This window comes from Oryzias latipes, chromosome 3 (genome assembly GCF_053564925.1).
Source record: "Oryzias latipes strain Hd-rR chromosome 3, Olatipes_Hd-rR_3.1".
NCBI lineage: Eukaryota > Metazoa > Chordata > Actinopteri > Beloniformes > Adrianichthyidae > Oryzias > Oryzias latipes.
Window position 1 is genome coordinate 23,263,678 of NC_136239.1, and position 26,130 is coordinate 23,289,807.

Sequence of the window (26,130 nt, forward strand, 5' to 3'; positions counted from 1 at the left end):
ATTGCTTTATCCATTCACCCATCTACTTTCTACCTGCTGTATTCCTTTCAGGTTCACAGGGCTGCCAGAGCCTATTGAGGTCAAACAATTTTGGTTTTGTTACAAATACAAATGTGGTGAGTACTGAGCCCGGGAACTAACATGGGTTAAATCAATAAAGATTCCGTTCCCATGAAGGTCGCCAGGTCGCCAGTCTGTCACAGGAAAAATAATATTGCGTTACCACATAATAATATTCCTTTCCCACAAAACAATATTTCGTTCCCTCGAAATTATTAATTCGCGCAAACGAAATAATTATTCACATGATTAGTCATTCACAAACACGGATGTTAGCATTACTTGGATTTACAGCAGACACTTTCACATTTCTGTCTGTGTGTGTCTTATTACATTGCATGGAAGACACTGAGGATGTTTAGGGATCAGATTTATTTATTTTAAAAAGCACAAAAGCATCGGCAATCATGTCTCCATGTCTGCGTTCATTCACATCCTGGTAGGTCTCCGTCCTGCTGCAAAAGCCGCTTTTCGCCGCTACCTCCGTGTCTCTGTGACCCACATTCGTTCAAGAGGGAAAAAATAAAAACAAGAATGATCGATTTATTATTGTCTTGATGAAAATAAGAAAAATATAATAAGACCTAGGATGCCCAAGTTTGGTGATTCCCCATACCGCAGCGATTCTCCGGACATAGTTCACCCCAGCTATGAGCTATGTGCTGCGAGCTCCGGCTCCCGGAGCTCTTTTGCTTGTCGTGCCAGCATTCGGGCAGCTGGCTGGCCAGTAGACAGACAGCCATCTGCGGTATGGGATATTGTAGTTTAGGGTCGTATAGGAATAATAATAGTCAGGACTTGTCTTTTATTAACATACTCGTTAGCAGTCACTTAACAACCGAAGGCTACATGCTACGCATCCAATCATGCATCACACATATCCCATAATCCATCTAAACCAATCAATGTGCACCTGTAAGTGTGGTGCATTCAAAGACAACAGGATAAATGTATATCAGAATATTAATACGTTCCCACGCATTAGATATTCCGTGGGAACGAAAAATTATTTTGTGGGTAAGCTTTATTTATTTATTTTACCCATGTCAGATCCTGCACTCGGTAGTGAGCACCAAGCTGCTTAACAACATTTTTTTTTTTGGGACATAAATGCATAATTTGTCCCACATTTAGTTTGAGCTGTTTAGATAATTTGTTGTTTTTTCCCTAATTTTAGCACCACAGTTTAACCCTTGTGCATTCTCAGATGACCCCACCCATACATTGACGTGTTCTCCCTACCATGACAAAGGTGGATAAAGGTGGAAAGATTTCATTTAATCCATGGACACCAGTGAAGATCACAAATCATTGAAGAAAAAAGGTTCAGACCACTGTCTAGTGGGTCTAGATGACCCAACTCCCAATGTGAAAGTGCCTAGGATAGCACAAGGGTTAAAGTTGAAAAAAGGTTTTGGATGTGAAGAAAGTTTAAAAAAAAAAAAAAGAGTATGCTTCAGAGTACACAGCAGCTTCCATCAGCTAGCTTCAGTGCCTGATCACTCACTGGTGTAGCAGTTGTAGTGAGTGGACTTAATATCGTTAGCTGTGATCATATTTGCTTTAGACCAGTGGCTGCTCCGCTGCTGGGTTGCGAGTGTGTGATGTTTATGCCAGAAGCAGCACACAGCAGAAGCCTTTCTGGTTTCACACAGAGCGTAGAGTAGAACCTGAGAAGCAACATTCTTGTTATACAGTGGTCTCAGCCTGCTGGTCTGTAGATACATAGGCATTTGGGTGAGTGGCTGGGAGTAACACACTGTGAATGGTAACACCCCAGACAAATTACATAGCAAGAGAAGAGGGGCCTCTCCCCCGCTGATCCACAGTGGCATCACAGGGGTGGAAAATGACAATTCCTGGAAAAGGTCATACAAGATGCCTGTGCTGTGATACCAGCTTACAGCCAACCTGACAATCTTAATTTAAATCATGACATTCCCTCAAAAAGTGGAATGTTTTCCATCTTTTGGTGTCAAAATAGCGGCCCGACCTTTAGTACATCAGAACTTCACTAAGTTTTAACAAATGCTAATTAGAGTCCTTCATTTACCGTTTTCTCACACATTAGTTATTGATGCATTTGACCCTTAGATAAATAAACAAGTGATATCATTGCTGTTTCACTTATCTCATATTTCAACGTTTTGGTTAATCTCTTCTAGAAATCTCAATTTCTTAAACAAATTTAAAATAAAACACAAATTGGTTATTTTTTGAACATTTCTCACGTTTACCCTAATGCCACGTTTGTGATTTGAGTCTTTCATGTTGAAACCCTATTGTATACATCAGGGTTGCTCATTACGTCGATCGCGATCGACCAGTCGATCTTCAAGGACTTGAGGGTAGATCGCAGGCCAGCAAAAATAAATAACCGAAACATTTTTAAAAAGTACTTCTAAAAAATCTGTCAGCGAATCAAAATCCTCACCTGCAAGTACGAGACTTGATTGACATGCAGAACGGCCGATCGGACATCCTCTGATACACATGTCACTGTTTAACACTGAGCGCAAATTCTGTCATGAGAAAGTCGCTACTTGCCCCGCGGCACGTCAAGTCCCCGGCAGAAGACCACTCCGGACGACTGGAGGGTATATGTGTGTGTATATATATGTGTATATATACATATACATACACATATACATACACACACACAAGTAGCTCACATGCCAAAAAAGTGTGGGCCCCCTGGTATACATCATACAAGAGTTCTTAAACTTTCTTCTGTTCCATTTTTATTAGTCATTCCATTGTCATTTTATGATATTGTTTATAAGCACAAAGTAAGCAGTGTACTAAAACCCAAAGTGCACTCTACCCAGTGATAAAATTCTCTCAAATGTTTTCCATTGACTTAGCACAGTTTTTGCCATTGGGTTTCATGTTGTTTTTCAGCTGATCCACATGTTGGCACTGAATGATATCAAGGCTAAAATCTTGACATCTTATAATTCTGATTTTTTTATTATGTCGTTGGTTTTCTGTTTCTGGACATTGTAAATGACCTTCCTCCCACCCCTCAAAGTTGTCCATCTGAATCTGCTACTTGCTGGAATAATGCTCCATGAAGAACCAATCCAAAGCCATTAATAAAATCAGTGTTTTAAAGCAGTACATTCTATAATAAGTAAAAATTTGTTATAAAACAAAGATTTAATCATAAATTCCTTTTCACCGGTCTTCTCTAAAAGACCAAGTTAAAAGTCAGATTATCTCTCACACATTGATTAGCGGTGAGCTGCAGACACAGCAACGCTCTGGAACCATTTGGTGGTTTTAACCCCGCAATCCAACCCCTTAATACTGAGTATTAAGTATTAATGCAGGGAGGCATTGGGTCCCATTTTTAGAGTCTTTGGTGTGACTCGGTCGAGATTTGAACTCTACCACAAGGCCACTGAGCTGGTTTGACATTTAACATTTAAGACATTTAAGACCAAAGCCAAACGTTTTAGCACTCACTTACGTAGAGCAATCATCCTTCTGGTAGGTTGGAAGGTTGCAGGTTTGGGTCGTGCCTTGGCTCTCTATGTGTTTAAGTATCACTTGGCAAGACGCTGAATGCATACAAGAGCAATGCTGTCATACATGGAACCAACTTGTAAACACCAGGAGCAATGCACTCAAAAAAAAATCTGAAGATTTCCTTAAAAGCCTTGCGTCAAGTGGTTGCACGCAACCACACTGAGTAATTGCTGTAAAGCATGCTTAGTGCTATATAGTATGAGCAACGGAATCTCACGAGGATAAATATTCTAGTATTCTACTCAAGAGTGTTGCAGTAATGCAAATAATGCAAAATATTAAATGTATTAAGTAATATTAATGCAAGCATTTTAAAAATTTGTGGAAAAAAATATAAATAAATAAAATTAACAAAATGCCTTTTAGTAAAAGTAAAAACAACCATAGTTCATTTGTTAGGTGTGGGTTAATGGGATTGTAAAGCGCCTTGGGCTGTTATCAAGGAAGAAAAAAAACTATATTAGTTTACACCATTTACTTTTTTGTTTGACCTTTCTTTTGTTTACAAGCGTTAGTCCGGAACACGAAGGTGAGCTGAGGACAGACGGAATACAGACCAAACGGAAGATTCAGGACTCGATCTGGACCAAATTAGTCAGAGTGGGTCTGGACCAATGGATTTTTCCAGACTGAATATACCCTTAAGTATTTATGTTTCTGCATTTTGGTTTTCCAAAAATGGATTATATTTACTCAAAAGGCAGCCACTAACTGTGGATAAAAATTCAAGAAAACTAAAACCAGTCCACTCTGATCATCCACCTAACATCTCAATGGTTCTATTCATTAATGCTTGATCCATGTAATGAAAAGTTTTACCTAGTGACGTCAGTGCTCATGAATCCTAATGAAATGTCTTTTGATAAGCTAATATTCCAAATTCTCCATGTTCTGTCACTTCAAAGAGCATGTGAAAAAAGTTCAATTCATCTGATGCCTTTCTATGATCTGAGGTCCCCAGAGACAATCCAGAGTTGTCACTGAAATCTAAACAAGGGCAGCCGAACAAGCAGACTGCTGTGTGGACCAGAGGAGATAGGGCAGCAAAGCTCTCCCACAGCTGGGTGCCCAGATTGATGGGCAAGATAGAAATAGAATATGTGTTAACCCACCACTTTTATTTGAACAGATCACAATTGTCAAAGAATGCATTGGAGGAATTATAAATGAAGATATGCTGAGAGGCTACCCAAACAGCATAATGACGTTCCCTCATGTCCATCAGAACGCACATAGAGAGCCCAGCCTTCATGTTTGAGCCACCTCTGGGTGCATCTGCTTACTTAAAGCCCCTGACAGTATAACAGACCATCCCCACACTTGTCTCAAAACTGTCCAACCGCTTCACATAAAAAATAGGCCTTTAATATAAGAAATGCCAGTGTTGCTGCACCAGTCGGAGAGGGTTCAGGTTTTACAAGAAGCGGCACTCCAGGATGTGACCCTGTGCCGCGCATATCTTGTGTTTCATTGTAACATTTCTTTTGGCGAGGTTAATGAGCTTGACACCAAGTGCCCTCAGTCTTCTCAACGGCCTTGCACTCCTCCCTCCTTTCTCTCTGCGTGCCATCAACCAACAGCTAAAAACGGCAATTTCACTTAGCACATGCAGCATGGGGAAAGTTATCAAGGAGCAGAGTGGTCACCTGTGCTTTTCAGGGCTGTTAAGCAAGGTCAGACACTCGAGTTGTTTCCACTCGGTTTGTCAGTCAGAGTTTCTGAGGGATTAATTGCCCCTGCACGCTCGCGTTCACTGTCTTTCCCAAACAGATCCATGGCGTCTCTGTTTCATTTAAGGTGTTCGCTAATCATTAGACGCAATTTTAATTTTGCAGTGTGGGTATTTTCTAAGCAATACTAATTATTTGATAACAACCGAGCACAAGGCAATTTGAAGGACCTACATTTAAATATGTGGGCTCATGCATTTTTAATTGAACATTATTGCAGCATTAGAAGCTGAATATGCAGCCAGGCTTTTCTCACATTTGTCCCAGCCTTAAGTGAAAGTGCCTTAAATTAAAAGGCTATAGAAATCAATATTAGTAGCTTCCATGAGAGAGCACATGCCTTCTTCACTGAGTCTCCTAATGCATCTCTCACTGCACGCTCTGCTCCTGTGTCTGAAAGCACTTAATGTGCAATAAGCAGCCGCCCACATCAGATGCTGCCAAATGATGGAGATGACTTGTCTGAATAAGCTTAAAAGTTTGATCTAACGCACAATAATGGATTATCTGGCTCTTTTTCTTTGTGAGATTGAAGCTTGTCGTAGGGGGAAGCGTCATCTAGACGTACTTTATGGAAGATGGCACCTTCGCAAATTCAAACACAATTTTTAGCTTTTTTAGAGATGCGATAAAAAGATTTCACTTTTAAGTAACTACAAAAATACCTTGCCATGTAAAATTATTTAAATCATCTTTTTTCTTAAAATTTAGCATCGTTATTCTGGCATGTAACTGTATATTATGATTTACAGAAGAACCAGTATGCTAAAATGCAGAACTAATGTGTGAAATATTAACCACATCCTTTCTGATTCTACATGTATGAAGAGGGTCAGTGGCTGCAAAGTGCTGCTGATCAAATGCACTTTATTAATTGATCACCAGGAAGTCCAAGCACCTCTTTAAAAGCAGGAGTCTTGTCAGTTTGCTGGTCTTCTTCTGTTAACACAGTGCTAAAGAGAAAAGACAAGCGGTGACCTTGAAGCATATTGTTTCTGCTCAAAACGATGATTTATAGATGAGAAATATCCGGTTTCAGTAACACATTTTCTAGGGGGATTTTATGGCAAGTAAAGTATATAAATAAACAGATTATAAAAAATATGTATTTAAATCTTTGATTAAAAATAAATTAGGATCCTCCATGAGGAGGTTTTATATTAGTTAAATGACTAAAAAGGTAAATTTTCAATAGTTGCACTGAACTATCTTTTTTATTGGCAAAACATCAAGAAAAGATAATTTGTAGCTTTCTTACCACAAACCTTATTACAGGCAAAACAAGAATCTGAGCAACCACAGGATTCTGAAGCCCCACAGAGTCCAAGAACAGCCATGCCAGGAATTAATGCCACCCAGCCATGAGGCAGAAAGGCCCACCACAAGTGCGCCTGAATCAGAGAACAGGAGAACAAGAAACAGAAGGTATCATGGCCGAAGCTTAGCCTTACCAGAAATAAAGCATTTGGAAGCCAGAAGTCTACATCCAGAACCCAGGAAGCCTGGTCTCCTTGTGGTAATGTTAAACTCATGCGACAGTTGGAAAAAACAAACCACTGTAGCAGAACGTTTGGAGTGAACTCAGACCACTGTTTTGCCCCACAAGTCAGCACACATTTTTTAACTAAAAACCGGGTTAAAAGCTGTTTTAGGAAGAAAATAAGACAAAAGAAATTTTGACTAAGAAGGCGTGTTGCCTGACAAACATGCAGACTCATTGAAGAAGACATTTTGTTATGGAGTCTCCTTTTTTATGTGTTGCCTTATCACCTAGGTTAAAGCCATGGTCATATACTTACACTGAATGGATTATTCCTGATGTTCACTCCACTCACCTACATTGCTCAATTCTGAGCTCAAACAAGGTCAAAACATCTGGTTTAAAAAACAACCCATTGGGCCCCAGTTTTCATGAATAGAATAAACATAAAATAGACCTCTAATATGAGACTGTACGGCCAAATCCCAATTGCTTCCCTGCTCTTTTGGCTTCTCCCTGCCCCTGCATATATCACTCCAAGCAGAGAGATATAGAAAAAAAGTGTCTGTTAATTCTGACCCAATGCTTACATTTAAGAGTCAACTTCTGTGCTTCAGAGCACACCCATGTGGAAAAATGTGTTTCTCTTTCGCACCACAGCACAATGCAGATCATCCTACCAGCAGAGAGATACCCAGCCCTAAGTCGCTATGGTCCCCCCTTAAAAAAAAACACTAAAAAAAACACTTCCGGACACCACTACAGCTTCAAATGCCCCTACAATTGGCGCATTGGGAAACAGCCAGAAGGGTAGGGAAGATATTCAGATTCCATCTACATGTTTGTAGCGTATTAAGAAATGTATCCTTTTTTCAACTTGCCTCTATTGGCTGTTTGTGGAACTTCAGCATTTAATCCTTTTTTAAATATGGGAACAGAAGGTGGGGGCTTGGTGACAGTACAGGGTAACTTAGTATTGACCAAGTTATGTAAAGGTAGAATGGTAAATCTCAAAGCTAAGAGAGGCTTCATTGTTTTCTTGTGTGAGTTTGGAAATGATCGCTTGCTTGATTCATAAATGTATTGTATTGTATAAATGTATTCATAAATGTATTGTATTGTATAAATGTATTCATAAATGTATTGTATTGTATAAATGTATTCATAAATGTATTGCCGGTACATTATTTATTTATTTTTTAGGGAAATCAGAGGCGATGATCAGGAGACTGAAATCTCTCTGAGTTGTTTGACACAGACAGACCCAGAGGTCATTTCCTTGAACAATTTGACACAGATTTTTTCATACCTGTCATTGCTGAGTTCTCTATCCTCTTTACAGTGCAGCTTCTTTCCCGTAAGCATTTCCTCCACTTCCATCAGTCCGAGGCTTCATCCTACACATAAACCCAAACTCTCAGGTTTATAAAAGGAGAACAGTAAATCTGCAGTGGCAGCCAGTGAAGCCGCGCAGGACTGCATTAAAATAACTCATTAAAAGTGTGACTCATACACACAGACTCTCCAGCTTGCGCAGGGTGGAGATAATTTGCGAGTAAATCCACGGCTATTGTCCGACAACGTACCCCTAATTGTCTTTGCACACACAGGAGCTGCACGCAAATCTTCTACAGCGCATGAGATCTCCCCTCAGTGTTTGAGTCAACCCTAAAAAATGGATGAGATCTTTGTCACTCAAATAGCTGAAGGTATCTTAAGTGCTGTCAGAGTACAGAAGAGGCCTACATGCATTATGAAACCCGATGGCTTCCTAAGCACCTCGGCTCTCTGCCGGTTTGACTGCACAAAACTGTCTAATAGAGTTGAGGAGATTGTAGTCTTTCTAGCATCATAAGATTCTATAATAATATCTAAAGTCGGGACCTAATTAATCTTAGATACATCACACGCTTACGGTCTCTTTGCACTGCCAAGTGCTCTTAATTCCACCCAATTGGGGGGCTAAGCAGTATTTTTGAGAGTATAGATTAGTCCCAGACATAGGATCTTTGAAGGGAACTGCTTGTTCTATTGTGATAGGAGATCAGCCCACCATGAACGGGAATGTGGACCGTAAGCTAATAACACTTTTTTGTTTGACTATCTGACTGGTTTGACTGGATAGCTAAAAAAAAAAAGCTTAATAGACAAGACAAAGTCTTTTTGGTCATGATGTGTAAAGCAGAACATGCATGATGTTCATTTTAATCTTCCAGTGGAAAGTTTTCCCAACTTAGCTTAGTGGTAGATACACATCTGTATGGATGAACCAAAAGCTACGGTATCACATATTTTAAAATTAGACGTATCTAAAAGTAATTTCAGCTGATTAGATTGCAGAGATCACTGACTTCTCATCACACCCAGCATTGTATGAAGCTGGTGGAAGCATGATCTCAGCACAACAGATGAACAAAGATATTTGTCTCCTTCCAATAAATATATTCAGGGCTATTATTATGCGTTTCCCAGTTTTGGCAAGATCTAGTACTGTCCTGATAAGACCAAGGTCATCTGTTAGGAACGTCTGAATAGGTAATGAGTGTAAGCTCCCAGCAGACTCAGCAGGAAGACTGGAGAGAGAAGTTAATAGTCGGTGTTCTGGTTTTAAAGTCTGTCTTCAGTCCAAGTTGAGTTCCCCACTGTCTGACAATGACTTCCAAAGAGGCTGTGTGTGTGAGACACACAGGAGCAGGACGACGGAAAGGAAGCGACAGAGCTGATAGTGAAAGACAGATTTAACAACAGAGAATAAGGGAGTGTTCACGTGGCACTGTCATCCATCCCTTTTTCCTAATAACTTTCAAATGTCCTCTCTGTAAGCCACAACTTTCACTCTTTATTTATTCATTCACCAGAAATTCAAATCACCCACACAGTTGCAGACTGGATCCGGAGTCGACTATGTTAGTTAAGTGAATTTCCCCAAGTGCCATTTCAGGTCTGCAGAAGAAGCCATCTTATCCACCGTTTGTGTCAGTCACAGCTGGCAATGACAAATTATTAAGGTGGATTTGACATGAAATGTTGGTCATGGTCACACTTTACCTTTTTTCCACCCATTAGTCTCTGAGAGCCATACTTGACAAGGAGCGCCATCATCCAGTATCAGCAGAGCTCTCTCCTCCCCCACAGATGCACCTTGGGCCTGCAGTGGTCTCCTCCTCTTCTTTGTTCGGCGCATCTGATGACAGCACTGATTAGCCTCACTCAGGGTCTTAATAAGACAAGTGGAAAACAGAGAGCCGGCGCAAGGTGAACACGGACACACAAACACAGCAGATCACCCGGCTGTAATCACTACATGCTCTTTCTGTGCTTACTTTGTTTCCTTACACTTAACCTGACCACGAGCCTGTCCTTAACCCTAATGAGGCCTGGAAAGTGTCCCTTCCTGTTAGTGATCTGTCTGCCTCAAACAACATTAACATCCCTACTACAGTCCTGACTGCACAAATAGCTTGCTTTAAAACACATCATTTATGTCATGTAAGGACACATTTTACAGGACTGGATGCTTTCTAAATTTTCCTTTCTTTGCAAAAAGTAACTCTGACCGGAACAGAAATAATGTGGTAAAGCTGCAAAAATGCAGTTAATCTAATTTTTAGATATTTTCGTTTAAACATGGTGTTTTATTTTTACAAAAAACAAAAGTTTCCTGAGATATTCTTTTTTAATGGAATTTATAAGAAACTTTTTTCACAGTCAGTGCTATTACTGTTTAAATGTAAGCATTTCGGCGCATGTAATGTGTAAGTTACCTGTTAATTGTAATGTTACGCCAGAAGAAAAGCAGTGCAGATCTATTCAATTGTATTCGGCACCTGTGTTGAAGCAGAATGGCAGGAAAAGCATTTAGCTGCTGTTGTTTTTGGTCAGGCGTGCATGTAGGTACAAGTAGATGTGCGCCTTCGGCTCCGTGCTGCTGTGTTTCTGCTGGGTGCACTTCTCCCAGTCATCTCCCCCACTGCCTCCTGGCGGATGCTCCTCACTCTGATATGTGTGTCCCAGCCCACCTGTTCAGCCCTCATTACTGTCAGGCCTGTGTTAATAAATATCCAGGTGTAGAGCACTCCTCTGTGCCTGTACTTCATCACAGAGGAGCTCAGTCTGCTGGTCGCCCCTCTCCTGTGCAGCAGGGCTGACAGGAACCATGATTACACTGTAAGCACTGTAGTTATTCACCTTCTGCCCAAACTCTGACACTGCACTCCATCTTAAGCACCGGCACACCAACAAGCACACACGCAGGTCTCACACACATCCTTATAGAGGCACACACACACACACTGACGAACAAATACTTATAGATATTTGGTCTTTCATACCCATTTCTTTTTCCCGTTCAGTGCACCAAGGAGTGCTGTCGGCATGTTGCCATATGCACTCTGTGAAAAAAAACTCCCGCAGCAATGTTTTGTAGCTACAAATTATTTTGTTGTGCTAGACCACAACACTAAGTAATTACTTGTGCAAAAAATCAGCACATACTGTTTTGACAGGAAGCATGACGGCCATGTGTAAGTTCCATGTAAGAAGTATATAATTTGTTTTATTTTTGTATCAAATTTCTGCTGGGACTTTGAGCAAAGTGTGAATCTCCACAGGCCAAAAGGCTTGGAAAAAAGCCTTTTCATGCTCCCTTTGACAAACTGAGGCAATATGTGTTGTGTCATGAAGTTTCAACTCTGTTGAACGTTTCATAAATCAACATCTTTTTAAAGTGAGGATTTTTTTTTCTGCTGACAGTGTGTCTTTGGTCACTTCCTTTTTTATGCTGACTTTTCATAAAACCCTTAATCTTTTTGTTTTAACAGAGCATCTTTACAGGCCAACATTACCTCTTTAACTGGAAATGCTGGACACAAATTTAGTCATTAATTGCCTACTAAGTCTCTGGACAAAAGAAAGAATTTAAATCATACATAATTTCAAATACATTATTAAAAATATGTCGTTAAACAAGAAGAATGATCTTGTCACTTCTCCTGTAACCCTTTTAACATATAAACTGCACCTTGAGCCTTAACAACTTAAAAAGGGTCCCTTTTTTCATCAACATATTTGACATTTTTCATTATAAATAATGGGAGCCTACAATGCATTGATAAACACCCATGTCTGTTGTTTTTTATTTATATATATCCGGGCCGGGAGCCTTTGTTGGTTAATTTTTTCCAGCTGTCTATATCTATCTATCTATCTATCTATCTATCTATCTATCTATCTATCTATCTATCTATCTATCTATCTATAGATAGATAGATAGATCTATAGATCTATCTATCTATAGATCTATCTATAGATAGATAGATAGATCTATAGATCTATCTATCTATAGATAGATAGATAGATAGATAGATAGATAGATAGATAGATAGATAGATAGATAGATAGATAGATAGATAGATAGATAGATAGATAGATAGATAGATAGATAGATAGATAGATAGATAGATAGATAGATAGATAGATAGATAGATAGATAGATAGATAGATAGATAGATAGATAGATAGATAGATAGATAGATAGATAGATAGATAGATAGATAGATAGATAGATAGATAGATAGATAGATAGATAGATAGATAGATAGATAGATAGATATACATATTGCAAGGCTAATTCACAAATTCTAAATTTATAGGTGTTAATACAGAAGCACCACTCTCAAAACACACTCAGCTCACAAAAGAAAGAAATATTCAATCAGTTTTTGTACTTTACTTTTATTATTATTTTGGTTTAGATAGGGAACTATTTGTTGTTACATGGTGTAGCGCTCTAAGTTATTGTGACAACACGCCATTAAGCCGGCCTCGACTGTAGCAGCAAAGGAAAGTGATATATAAATGCTGATCTTCACGATGGCATCAGTATTCAGAAAGTTCACCTCTTACCACTTTAGTCCAGATGATGAAGCAAAAGTTTGTTTTAAAGATGCAAGCACAGTGATATAAATAATTTAAGCTATGTCACCGGAACTTCTTTTTTAGGTGTGCATTGTCACTGTGGCTTATCACTTTTTAATCAACACCCAGCAGTTTTCACCCAGACCATGGTATAACTAAGGGTTAATGGCCAGGGAAGTGTGCATCATCAGAAATCAACACACGCCGTGGAAGCCTTAACCGTCCGACGCGAAGCGTGAATTCTGATAATGCACTCTTCGAAGGCCATTAAGCCACTTATACCATGGTCACAAAAAATAAATATTCAACCACTTTTTAGTACTTTATTCCTGTTACTTTTTCGGTTTGGATCACTTTTTTCACAAAAAGCGGACTATTTGTTGCGTACCTCGAGTGGAGCGGCAAAGGTAGTGATATATACGCTGATTTGCAAAATGTGTTAAATAAAGCATCAGTTCAGAGAGTAAGTTCACCGCTTGATTTTGTCCAGAAGATGAAGCTAAAGTTTGTTTTAAAGAAGCCAGCACAGGTATATAGAACATTTATGCTATGTGACCGGAACTTCTTTTTTAGTCATGCGATTATAGATGCTTCCACAAATTGATAAGAGAAATTTGTGGCTTCAGCATGCAGAACAAGTACAGTAGCTGTTTCTGTTTGTCTCGTCTTACCTGCTTTGAACAAGAAGAAAAAATACTTTATACCATGGTCCGGTTGAATACTCGATTCTGATTGGCTGCTGGGTATGCGTTAAAACCTGATAACCGCACGGTGAAAAAAGAAGTTCCGGTCGGCTAGCTTAAATGATTTGTATCACTGCGCCGGCTTCTGTAAAACAACCTTTTGCTTCATCATCGGGGCAAAAACAAGCGGTAAGCGATTAACTTTCCCTCTGAATTGATGCTTTATTCAACCCATCGGGACGATCAGCATATATATATCGCCGAATCTTAACTGCAGCGGTTGTGCTGCGCGACGCGGACTATATGTTACGTGATGCGGCGCGATGCGCCGCATCACGTAACATATAGTACGCTGTTTATGAGAAAAGTGATACAAATCGAAAAAAAAAACAAGAATTAAGGACTAAAACCTGGTTAATATGTATTGCTTTTGTAAGTGACCATGGTATAAGCGGGTTAATGGCCTTCGAAGTGTGCGGTTACTACTTTTTAACGCACTTCGCGGAAGCAACCGTCCTCCGCTTCGCGTCGGACGGTTCAGGCTTCCACGGCGTGCGTTAAAAAGTAGTAACCGCACACTTCGTCGGCCATTAACCCTTACGTAACAACTGACAAAAGTAATAAATGATGCTGGTATCAGGAACACTGCAAATGTAAATGTTAGGTGCTCCCACCAATGCATACTGCAAGCAAATAAGACAAAAAATGAAGGGTATATTAAACAAAGCAGATAAAAATGGTTTTGTTTTACATTTTGTTGTGTGAAAGTGGTAATTTCTAAAATATCATTTACTTCTCACCTGAAAGGTGTAAAGGCAAGCGTACAGGTATTTGTTGGCCCTTATCATTTGAATTCAAGGTAAAGTGACATTGGCAAGCAATGTATTCATTGCTTGCCAATGTCAAGAACTTGTATCAAGTAATTTTCAGGGAGCTAAAAAATGTGGTTTCAAAACCATAGGTTAAGAAAAACTAAACAAAAAAAACTTGCAGGGAATATTATTAAGACCCACTCTGATAAAAATGATATGGCATTTTTTCTTATGATGGATGATATATTTTTTAAAAAGTAAGGTCAAAATTGTGAAAATGAGTATTTTTTTATTCAAATTGTTGTGAATCAGGAGCGGAAAAAATGCAGTCTGAAAAAGCTTATGGCAGTGACTTAGGCGCTACAGTTGGCAGGTCACAAACTTTGTGTACGTCTTTGTTTTCCTCATCCGACCGGGCATCTGGATCAAAACTGTATAGCTGGATAGCTCCAAATTTGCTCACCGGTTTTGTTGCACCAGTAATGTGGTGTTTTAAGTGTCTTTAAGCTAGTGGGATAAAGTGCAAACAGAGGGATGCTGGGAAATGAGAGTGAGCATACTTTGTGCCAACAGTCTTGTCCACAACTCAGAGGTGAATTTCTGATGAACTCCTGCCGCTCTGTGAGAACTATATCCTAGAAAACGGCACAGTTGTTGTTGTTTTTTATTTTGGCACTAAATGGCGTAATAATAATAATTAAAAGACAATTGGGAACAGTTTTCCAATACTTTAAAATGTGATTAAAGTGAATCTTTAAGATCCCCAATGTACAGGCATTTCAAGCTTAAATGGTATTTGCAGAACTATTTCTCCTCTGGTCACACTGACCTTATGGCAGTAAGTATCCACCAGACCTACGTGAGGGTTCTTGTTTCTGCAACCGCAGTGGCCAAAGAAAGGACAGTGTATATGCAACCACTTGACTCTGAAGAAGCATTCAGGCAAAAAGTGGTTTAATGGACCGTCTTGAGTTTGAGCTTGAGCCGCATCATTCGGGTTTGATATCCATGTCTGGAAGAAAAGGGGGAATCAAGATGTCTTGAACAACCAGGGAAAAGGTTGGAAAATCTGGGGTGTGGAAGAAGAAGAGCAGCATGAGAGCAGGCCATCAGAATCCTTCTGTCTGCATCTTTGGATGCGAGAATTGTTTTGTCCTCAACTCTCTCTCTCTGTTGCTGGTGAGCCAAAGCTACACAAAGTTTGCTCCTACATTGTGTTTCTGAGCTTGTTTTACATCAGACACATTAATTATCATCCATGCATACAATTATGGTTTATTTCTTCAACAACAGCTAATTAAGAGAATACATTGTCAGTGTCCAAAGCCTTTCCTCTATTTGGTAGAGTGCCCTCCTCCCTCCCTCCTCTGTAATCAGTGCAAAAGGGAGACAGCACAAATTGGCGATTCTGGGTTAAAGTCAATTACTTAATATTCAGCAGAAAATCTTGCCTTTGAGCATAATTCTGTATTTTTTAACTTAGTTTAACCGACTAATTTAGTTTTATGAGATACAAATCGTAACTTATTCCAGAAAATATGTTTGCAAACTAGTCAGAACTGCTGAGTGAGAGCTCATAGAGCAGTCAAGTGCCTCTGACAGAGTATGTGAGAGTGAAGGAAGGCAACCTGTGATGGATGCTATGGCAGGTGCTAGGGTAAGAGTTGTCATCAGCATTCCCTGAGCCTCATGGAAGAGTGCCAGCTACATGGCTTTGATTGGGTGTACTGTGGCTGTGCTGTTTGCCACAGCACAGCTTTGATTAGTGCCTCCATGAAAATGTATGCCCTATGCTCAAAGAAAAACTGGAGGAGTAACTACCTGTCAGGAAATTCACAAACAAGGTTACTTAGAGCAAGAGCAACTGTATATTTTAAGTGTTCTATTCCACACCATTTCTTGTGTGCTGGGGTGTCAAATCTGTTTTGATACCCCACCCCACTGAACCCTGGGAAAAAGGGGCATTCTGATTAGGAGGAAGTTCCCAATAAGGAGGAGGTACAATGCCTAGGTCACCCCAACCCCCTTCACCCACGTACTCAGACACTCAGCTTTGCACCAGAGACACTGAATGACAAAGGCTGACTGCCAGATGCTGTGAATACCAAAAATCCCTGTGACACAAAATATATAAATTAATTAGAGTGCAGGTAAATAAATAAATAATGTATATGAGGAGCTAATTAAATGTGTTTATTCCTGTTATCATATGCTGCCCTCATTTCTAGCACTTGAAGTCATGAATCATTAAGTGGCTGCTAAATTGGTCTCTGGGGCTGTCTCAGTAGCAGGGGGCAGTCAGATCCTGTCTGGCAGGAGGCAGGTGTGCAGAGGACAGACGGATGGCCTGTGCTCCTGTAGTCCTCGGACAGTGGCGCCTGACAGAGGGGAAGCAGGCATCATGCTGGGAGGTGAGAGCCCGGTGGAAAGCCTGTAGCAGAGCGGCTGACAGGGCCGCCCGTCAATGGGGCGGCTCCACTTTGATTAATGAGGGCATTTGAAAGACAATTAGTGGGAGCAGATTTGCCTTCAACTGCCTTATCAATCAGAACACTTTTAATTCAGTGTGTAGCACCCTCTGCAGCAAAATGAGTGCGTAAGCATTGTGCATCATGGCAGGAGCAGCTTGCCAGTCAACAGGAGGTGGGCGAGTCTATGAAATACAAATTCAGTTTCTCCTAAGAGTTAAGAGACTTGGGGTAATAAAGTTGTTGAACATAAAAGTTGAGATAGCACTCATCAGGTGTGAAACCACATTCACACCGCCCTTATCAACTTGCGTTCAAGCAACCATTTTCAATGAAAAGTCTATGTAAACATCCGCATATGCGCATTTTGGGCTTCCACATTCAAAATTCTTACATTCGCGTGTCCCTATGCTAGTTTTTAAGTCTGTTTTCAGGCTCTATGTACAAAATGTGTGTCCACTGAATGCGCTTTGAAAGCGTAACCAGTTGAACTTTGACCAATTGGACTCGGATTTGGTAGTGACATATGGATGGCGTCCACTTCATTCACACAAATAACCATCATTTGAAAATTGATCATAAAGGAGAAATTATTAATTGTGGTTTGTCCCCGGACAAAATTATTTGACAGCAAGTCTGTCATTTAATAGACCTGTGAAAGAAATAGCCTGGAGCCAAATTTGCAATATTTGCACCACATTTTTGACATTTTACACCTCTTCCAAATGCACGTACATGCATTGTGTTGCCATAACCCAGTGGGAACACTATGCTAAACACAGATTTAAGAATGCACGTTTAACGCATTTCTCACAATCTTGAATGTACATCACATGCTCGGTGTGAACGTAACATAACACAGAAAATTCTCATATTATTCCTTCAACACTGGAGATCAGTGAGAACTGTGACTAAACGATAGATAACTCCTGAAGTGGCTAAACATTTTATTGGCATTTTAACCCTTGTGCTACCTTAGATGACCCCACCCTTGCATTGATGTTTTCTCCCTACCATGACAAAGGTGGATAAAGGTGGAAAGATTTCATGTAATCCATGGACACCAGTGAGGTTCACAAATCATTGAAGAAAAAAGGTTCAGAGCACTGTCTAGTGGGTCTAGATGACCCAACTCCCAATGTTAAAGTGCCTAGGATAGCACAAGGGTTAAAACAAACTCCTGCTCAGATTTGCTCTGTGTTTGATGGGCGCTGTGGCAATGACCCTTGTGGTCGGACTGGGCCTTGGTAAAAAATAAGCGAGCCAGACTTTTTCTTTTAGCTACAGTTTTTACGTTTCTGTTCAGGGTTATGTTGGGAGAACTGGGTGGGTGGAGGGACAAATCTAGTGAGGGAGGGGTCCCAACTGTTTGTGATTGTCCTGTGTTTTCTGTTATAATTATTTTTCCACATTTCATGACAATATTTATTTTCTTTTATGTACAGCGCTTTGTGTTGTCTGCTGATATGAAAGGCGCTATACAAATAAATAAAGTTTAAGTTTGAGATGTTGCCAGTGATGCCTAAATAACACACGCTCCGTGACATACCGTAACTTTCTGACCGTTAATGTGATCACCGCGAATCAGCTGATTCTATTGGGGAGAAAAATGGCTTCTCTTATCGGCTTTGCACCAATATGTAACACAATAGTAACTTAAAGATTTGCATAACTCTGCGAAGCCCCTTTTCTCCGCAACAGATTTTGCTGATTTATGTTGATAAACACTTCATTACTGTAAAGTATTGCATATCAGCACAAGGCTACTTTTTTCCACTTCAGAATCTACTGTAATAAGTTAATTGCAAACACAGTTGAAGGAAAGAATGCCAACATTAGAATGTCCGTTGTAAAAGGACCTCAGATTATAACAACACCATGTTCTCTGTGGTGAAAAGCATTCCTGGTAGTTTTATAAACTTTGGAGGGGGTTTTAGCTATATAAACTTTATAAACTATAACTTTATAAGCTATATAAACTATAAACTTTAAAGTCTACAAAGGTTGAAAATGCTGTTAGAAAAAGGGTTCACCAATGATTCTGGAAAATTGGTGTTTGTCCATGATCAATTCATTTGATGTTCTCCAGACACACATTGAAAGACAACTACTCTTCTTCTATCTGGTCAAAGGATCTTGTAGAGGTCAACAAGACTTTTTGTCATTATTTACCTTCAGGTACCACCCTCCAAATATTAATTCACATATTGGAATCACATCAACTTATAGTGATCCATAAGAGAAGGAATACAGATGATAGACATATAGATGTGTTGATTAAACATTTTGTACACAGAATATATTACAGTAATTTTTAAAGATCGCACCCAAGGCTAACATTTCCAACTTTGTTTCTGCTGTTTCATTTTCACTAGTTATACAATTTAAGATTAATTATCAAATCAATCAAACAAATCAAAAAGCGCTTCTCGTACTTGCACACCTCAAAGCGCTTTACAACTGAAACAAAAAAAGACCAAAAAATTTAATAAATAGATAGATGAAAAATAAAAAGAGAAAAACTCAGCCCACCCTTTACCCTCCCTCCAAACAATGACCCCACAACAGTCAACAATACTTATAAGAGTAAATTCTAAAAGAATATTAGAAACATTGCAACTAGAAAAACAATTCCAGCCTTTAAAGCCCATGTTAATGTTGAAAAAAACATTAAACATTAAATAGGCGATGTAAGCAGTGATAAGTAACTGGGTCTGGGAATCTTGTATCCTGTAGCCAGATCTGCTCGATGGCTTTCATCAAGCGTCTAAACCAATAAGTAATTATTGAGAATCTCCGAGCTGCAAGTCTTTGTAGCAACTTTTCATGTTTTTTTTAAGAACTCCAAAGGTCAACATTAAATGATGTCTTTTAAGCTTATCGCTGCTCAAAAGAAACACCTACAATTGATCTAAATCTTTAAGCCTTCGTTTCTTTTCATTTTTTTTTTTTTACTTGTCTGTCTTTTTGAAATCACATTTTTAGCAAAACCCAAGAAATTATGTAGAACTGCCGTTGTGCCTATGAGGCTAAAGGATGTGTTTCCGCAAAGCTATAAAGAAACAAGTAGGAAATGTCTCCATTGATTCTGGGCCTGAAAATAACATAGGGGCAATGGGCAAAAAGCAACAACAACAGCTCTGTCAGACAAAACATGAGGGGGAAAGAAATCAATAGGCTTCCTCAGCAGTGGGTCTTCCCTGGTCAGACTATACTCTGTGGGTTTGGCTGTGACCAGACAGGGCAAGGTAGAGGTTAGGAGGTGCTCACAACCCAGGTACATGTGTGTTGGGTTTTCACTGTGAAGGTTTATGGGTTTTAAACAAAAGGAAACATGAATTTGGTCTAGTATGTTGAAGAATAATTTTATTAGGACTAAAATTAGATTAAGTTACCTTGAGTGTATTTGTGCCCAGGCAGTCCGTGCTGGGTAAGCGTTGTAGACTGTAAGGTTTCATTCAAACCACGGCCCTACGGAGCGCTGAATGGAAAGGTTTAACAAATAAAAACGATCGGACAGTTTGGTCAGAGTTTTAAAATCTTGCTGCGTTTTTGTCACCTATATGGCAAAATGTATTACAAATGAATGTGCTTTATATGTCATTTGAAGCATGGTTATTTGAATTCTAAATACAAAATGCTAAATATTACTGCTTATTAAGAGCAAAAGTTATGTGTTAAATCTAAATATTAATGTAAATCTCAATGTTTGGGAAAAAAAACACCAATTTGGCCACTCTTACCAAAGAAGCCTTAAAAAGTCTGCCACACCCACACCATTGTGACATCACAGCCAAACATTTAAACGTATCATGTCAATGTATCATTTATTTTACCATTTCTTTGTAACATGTCTGTTTACTTTTATATTAGGTATGCTTTTAAATGACACATGTAGCACAGTTGTTTGTAGTAATGCTGATATTTTGCACATGTAGGTCACTTTATGGTTACCAGATAGGCAAGGCAAGTTTATTTGAACAGCACATTTCATGTACAGAGACAATTCAAAGTGCTTTACATAAAACAGTAATAGAAACAAACAAAAGAAAGATTAAGAGTAATCATTAAAATAAGAATTAAAGAAAGTTACAAAGAAAATACAGAAACCTGATACCTGAAGTTCAAATGATTTGAAAGAAAAGAGCAAACATGCATTCCAAAATAATTATTTTTAAAATATAAACAGATGGTGGGTGGCACAGTCACTGAAATATTCCTATTACTTTCAGCACCATTACCCTGTTGGCCAGAAATGACATGATTTCAAATCAGAACATTCTGGAACTGTGGAAACAGATGAGACCAACGCACCTGTAAATTATTGGAACACACCCAAAGCTCTCTTGTCATTTTTTAATAAAGAGGCCCTTACCTCATTCAAGCACAATTTTGTTTTCAAAAATGTAACACAGAATCCCAAAAATAAGAAAACACAATTTCAAAAAAGTTGAAACAAAAAAAAGAACGATTTTAGAAAACAAAAGTAATTTCCAGAAATCAAAATGATATGTTAAAAAACACGAAACACAGCAAGAAACCGACAAGGTCGGTACTGGCTTCATGCCAAATAACCTTTGGTTGAAATGATGGACAAACGTCATTATCCAATCATTTCATTTTGATTTCTGGAAATCACTGTTTTCTGAAATGTATCCTTTTTATTCCAATTCATTATTTTGTAACCGGGTTCTGGTTTATGGAATGTTGTTTTGATTTCTAAAATGTTATGTTATGTTTTTTTGTTTGGTTGTTTTTTTTGCATTGTTGATTGTTGTCGTGATTTTTGATATGTATTTGCATTGAGTAATTTGTTGATGGGATTGGCACTTTAGGCCCACCGTTCAAGGGGGAAAATAACTTTTTGCAAGCAGTATGTGTATTTCTGTAATGTAAATTTACACCAAGTTAAACTGAAAAAAAAAGAATTGCTTGAATAAACCACAACTACCAGTTATGCGGTTAACCCACCTGGCTTGAATTACTTTTATTTTTAAAGAGCCTCTAACAGGAAGTCAGGGTTGCCTCTGACAAAGAGGCAACCATGAGAGACAACTTTTTTCTGATTCTTTTGGAGATTTGTGAAAATGGGTTTTTTACATATAATTTAAAAAAAATGTAATTTATGATTTTTGTGATAAGAACAAAAATTCAATTTTTTTAAAATATTCGGTGTGACTAAAACCAAACTAATTGTGAACATTTGGCCCTTTCTGCTTTTTTCCTCCAGTTTTGGGGCAGTAAAGAATATTGTCCATGGGTCCCTGTTTCCCATTAGCCGTTTTATTTCACGGAAAATTTGCTTCCTGCTTGCAGTAATTGCTATGTAGGCACCTCCTGATGTGGGCATTAGGATCTTTTAATACAATCTGTTACACAGGTGAGAGTCCGCATATATTACCCTTTTAGAAGCATGATATTCGATTTCTATTCACAGCTTTTTCCCCCCAAACATGGAACAAAGTTAGACATTGTGGTTGATGTTATAAGCCAAATCCACGTGGGCCTATTACCTGCAAAGAGGTGAGAAAAGTCAGCTGTAAAGTTTCTAAAAATTTGAGATAAAAAAAATCTTCTTTCAGTGGTGGTTAAAAGAATTTTTCCTAAAAATCTATCAATTTTTCTATGTAATCATAGTAAAGTTTGCGTGATACTTTAATGAGGTAATAGCTAAAACCCCCGTCCAAAGCTTTTAGATTATATCTCTTTGGTTCGATTCCCACAAATCAGTTAGAAGTCAATTGTTTAGGATTCTGGACACGTGTGACACCAGAGCTGCAGCAAGTCTTCCTCCAGCAGAGGCCAAAAAGAAGTGCCATAATGATATTCATTTTCAAACAGAAGAACATTCTAATGGGCAATTAAGATGATCAAGCCTGCCAAGATACACGTGAGAAGCACAGTATTGGTGCCAGTGATTACGCGTCCTCCGCCCTTGCCTCCTTCCTGCTCCAGCTTGGGCTTTGTCTTATGTGTGTGCATAAGTAGCAAGGATGGGAAGAGAGAGAAGGCACCAAAAGCACCAAATAATTGAACTTTCCACATTATTTCTCACTAATATGTGCTGCCACTTGGTCTCATTAGTGGAATGATGTGCTCTGCCATTCTGGAATGAACTCTTTGCCCGAGTAATTAAGGCTCCTAAAGTTTCTAGTCCTTTGTTTAAAGAATTCGTCCTTGTGCTCTCTATGCCCCATCAGCTGCCTAATTAGCAGGGCCTTTGTGTGATTAAAAATTCTCACAGAGATTCCGTTGGATATTTTCTTCTGTTAATGAGTGTTTGTGGACAGCTGGGAACAGGCGCCGGTTCCCTCCTCGCAGGACCTCCTGTGCATTGGGCAGACCTCTGTCAGGGCCCAGGAGTGAGAGCTGTCGTTTTCGTAATGGGGATGGAAACTGGTCCAAACCTACCAAGGGCCCCGCAGGAGAAGAAATGCCTTGAAATATAAATGAAGATGAATATTCATATTTCTTCCACTTGAGTAGGAAAAAAAAGTGCTGAGTATTAATATACATGTATGTCAGTTAAAGTACCACTATAGTGAAAGCAGTTTCATTTGCTATGAACTTCAGGTTCTTTTTCTCCCTAAAGTTGGGGTCACCCTCTCTCTCCACTGAGAGTTTTACATTGAGGGCTTTTCTTTTGTTACAATTCTTCCACTTAGTGAGTATCTGAGAGAGAAGAAGAGAGCGAGGAACAGAAGGCCCTGAAAGAACCAGAAAGACATTTAATGATGCCCACTCGGAAGTAAGGTAAGCAGGGGTCAAATCCAAATGAAACGAATAAGTGAGTTATGTGTGCACTTGGAGGACAGCAGAAATCCACAGGGAGAAAAAGGAGAGACTGAATGAAAAAAAGGCCCAAAGAGGAGGAAGTATAGTCCACAGTGGTTCAGCTGCTTTGGACAGACGCCCTTCAGCTTTGAAGCCAATTGCCTGCTTCAGCTCCTGCTTCATTTGTCTCACACTGCCAAGCTGCCACAAAAAAGTAGGCTACTATTCATACACATGCAGAATATTTTAGTGATCAACTGAATCTTGTCTGTGTTCGCTGCTAAATTAAACATGCCATGACAACAAATGATGCTCATTTATATTGGAAAAAGCTTGTAGATGGTGCGTACAAACTACAATCAAGGAGCCACAAGCTCCCTGCTCCACTCCATTCTGATGCTTCCACTTACAGGCAAATAGATTCATCTTTGTCTTTGTTTTTTTCCGTCCGTGCAGGTTGGGGTTTTGCAGGGCTGTCAGCTAGAGGGAGAGTACACAAAGGGATCATGGTAGGGCAGGCTTACTCCACGTCAGCGACCCGCCCACAACTCAGAGGCAAATTTTTAAGGAACTGTGTTCTAGAAAACGACACAGTTTTTTTTTTATTTTGGCTAAAAAGAGCATAATCATGTTTAAAAGACCACTGGGAACAGTTTTACAATAGATCAAAAGCTGATCGCACTGGGCCTGTAAATTAGCAACAAATATCAATTACAAAGCGATGAAATACAACCATTTTTATTACGCACTTTAACCCTTTGATGCAGTGAGGGGCGGTGAAGTTGATGACAGGTGAGGCACTGACTTCTCTGGAGTCAGATTTACAATGAAAGAACTGAATATTTCACCATTCATCCAACAGCAGCTAACAGCATATAAAATACACACATGAACATATTTGTCCTACAGAAAATATTTCTTTTATAGCATGTATAGAACACTCTTCTTGTGTATAAATTATTCATATGTACTGAAAACAAATTAAAGTATACAGATGTGTTCAGCACACATTTGACCCTTAGTAACTATTTCTGGGTTTTTTTCAAATTTAAATTCTGGTGCTTTAATCTGTTATCAAATGTTGTCTGTGAAAATTATCACAAAAATAAAATAAATTATTTACTTAATTTTTTTCCCACTTACTCCCATTTTATTAAAAACAAAAAAATTGAAAAAAATGTTTGGCCTTACTTTTTGAGTCTGTCTGCCGATCCTTTTCCACAAAAAGCTCTATGATCTGTTGGAAAAGTCTTCCTTATTTTCCTTTAGTTTATATGAGTTTCTCCCTCTCTCAGACGTCCTCTGTCTGTTTCTACGGTACCAGTGTAGCTACAAAGCAGCTGTCAGCTCACGTCTGCCCCCTGCTGACGAGGCGTGCCTCACCCAAAGCCTTCTGTGGGCTTCCACCGCACGTCTCTGTTAACTTTGAGCCCTGCCGTCAGACATGAGGCACAGCGCTCCCGAGCCTCACCAAGGGTTTCCGCTGATCTGTGATCGCGCAACACACAAATTGGGCGATTTTAACCTCAGAAACTGTTGAAAACATGTTGAGTTGACTGAAAACGTATATTTAACACAGATCAGTGGAAAATAATATTTACTTAATTTACCTTTTTCTATTTTATCACGATTGTGACAGGTGAGGCAGAGCACGTCACTGCTTTGATGCCTGAATTTATTTCGAGCCATGTGAAAAAGAAAAAAGTTAATTTGTGTTTTGGCTTTCATGTAGATGCAAAATTAAGCTAAGTTTGGAGCAGAAGTGGATGCCTGTTTGTATCAATATGGTGTCAAAGGATTAAGGAGTTTTCACATGTGGAGCATCTTGTATAAATAAGTCAGGAATTCACTAGACTGAAGACATAATTCCTTCAGATGTTTGGATCTGCTTATGAAATTAAAAAAACCCTTTTGTTCAAAATTTTCAGGGAAATAAAAACTTTAGAATGTTAAAAGCTAATTCTTAATAACACAAACAGTTAGTCATATAGTATTTTAAGTCACAATCCATCAAATGACTTTTGCATAATAAAATTGATAGAAATTATTTAATTAGTATTCAGAGTGGATAGACTGATTAAATTGTTTGAAAAAATTGCAAATGAAAGGCACCATAACTGTACTGGTATTGTTTAAATCAATTCTCCTTATCACAATAGAAAGTCAAAATCCCATGACATCTGCATGTTTTTCAGTCTATAAAAGGCTCTTAAAGCTTTAAAACTCCCCTCTTCCTCTTAGCATTGATAAATGTGAGTACCTGGAGACCTCTCACAGGACCCATTCTATCGTTAAAGGTTGGGTCCTATTTAGATGGAGTTAAAATTTTCTCATTGCATAGAACTCTGGGTAATTTGTTTGTTTTTAATTAAAATCTAATGCAGCCTTCCCAGGACCTGGCAGCTTTGCAGCTCTGCCCAGTGACTGGGGGATATTTAATAAGCTGCAGCACCGAATGTTGTTTCATTAGGTGTGAAAAGGGCTGATAACTCAATAGCCAACAGCCAAGCATCCTCTCTGTGTCGGTTTCCTGCCTCTTTAATCTGTTTTTCATTCCGCCTGGCATGCTATAGCAGTAAAGGGAACTTCACAAAAAGAGAAAAAGGCATTCATCACCATCGGGCCCGCACCAAACCAAGGGGACAGAGCCAAGCAGTTTGGCTGGGAAAACAGATG

General features: G+C 39.1%; 1 long non-coding RNA gene across 1 annotated transcript; it reads right to left on the reverse strand.

The window, feature by feature from the left end:
- Nucleotides 1-413: 413 nt before the first annotated feature.
- Nucleotides 414-24,605, reverse strand: LOC110017548 (uncharacterized). Its single transcript, XR_013655161.1, has 9 exons — nt 23,865-24,605; nt 10,566-10,628; nt 9,850-10,018; nt 9,677-9,787; nt 8,388-8,469; nt 8,111-8,198; nt 6,580-6,712; nt 677-6,274; nt 414-551 (listed from the first exon to the last, which is right to left on the reverse strand). It is a non-coding gene; the product is annotated as an uncharacterized LOC110017548 (long non-coding RNA).
- Between the last annotated feature and the right edge of the window lie 1,525 nt (nt 24,606-26,130).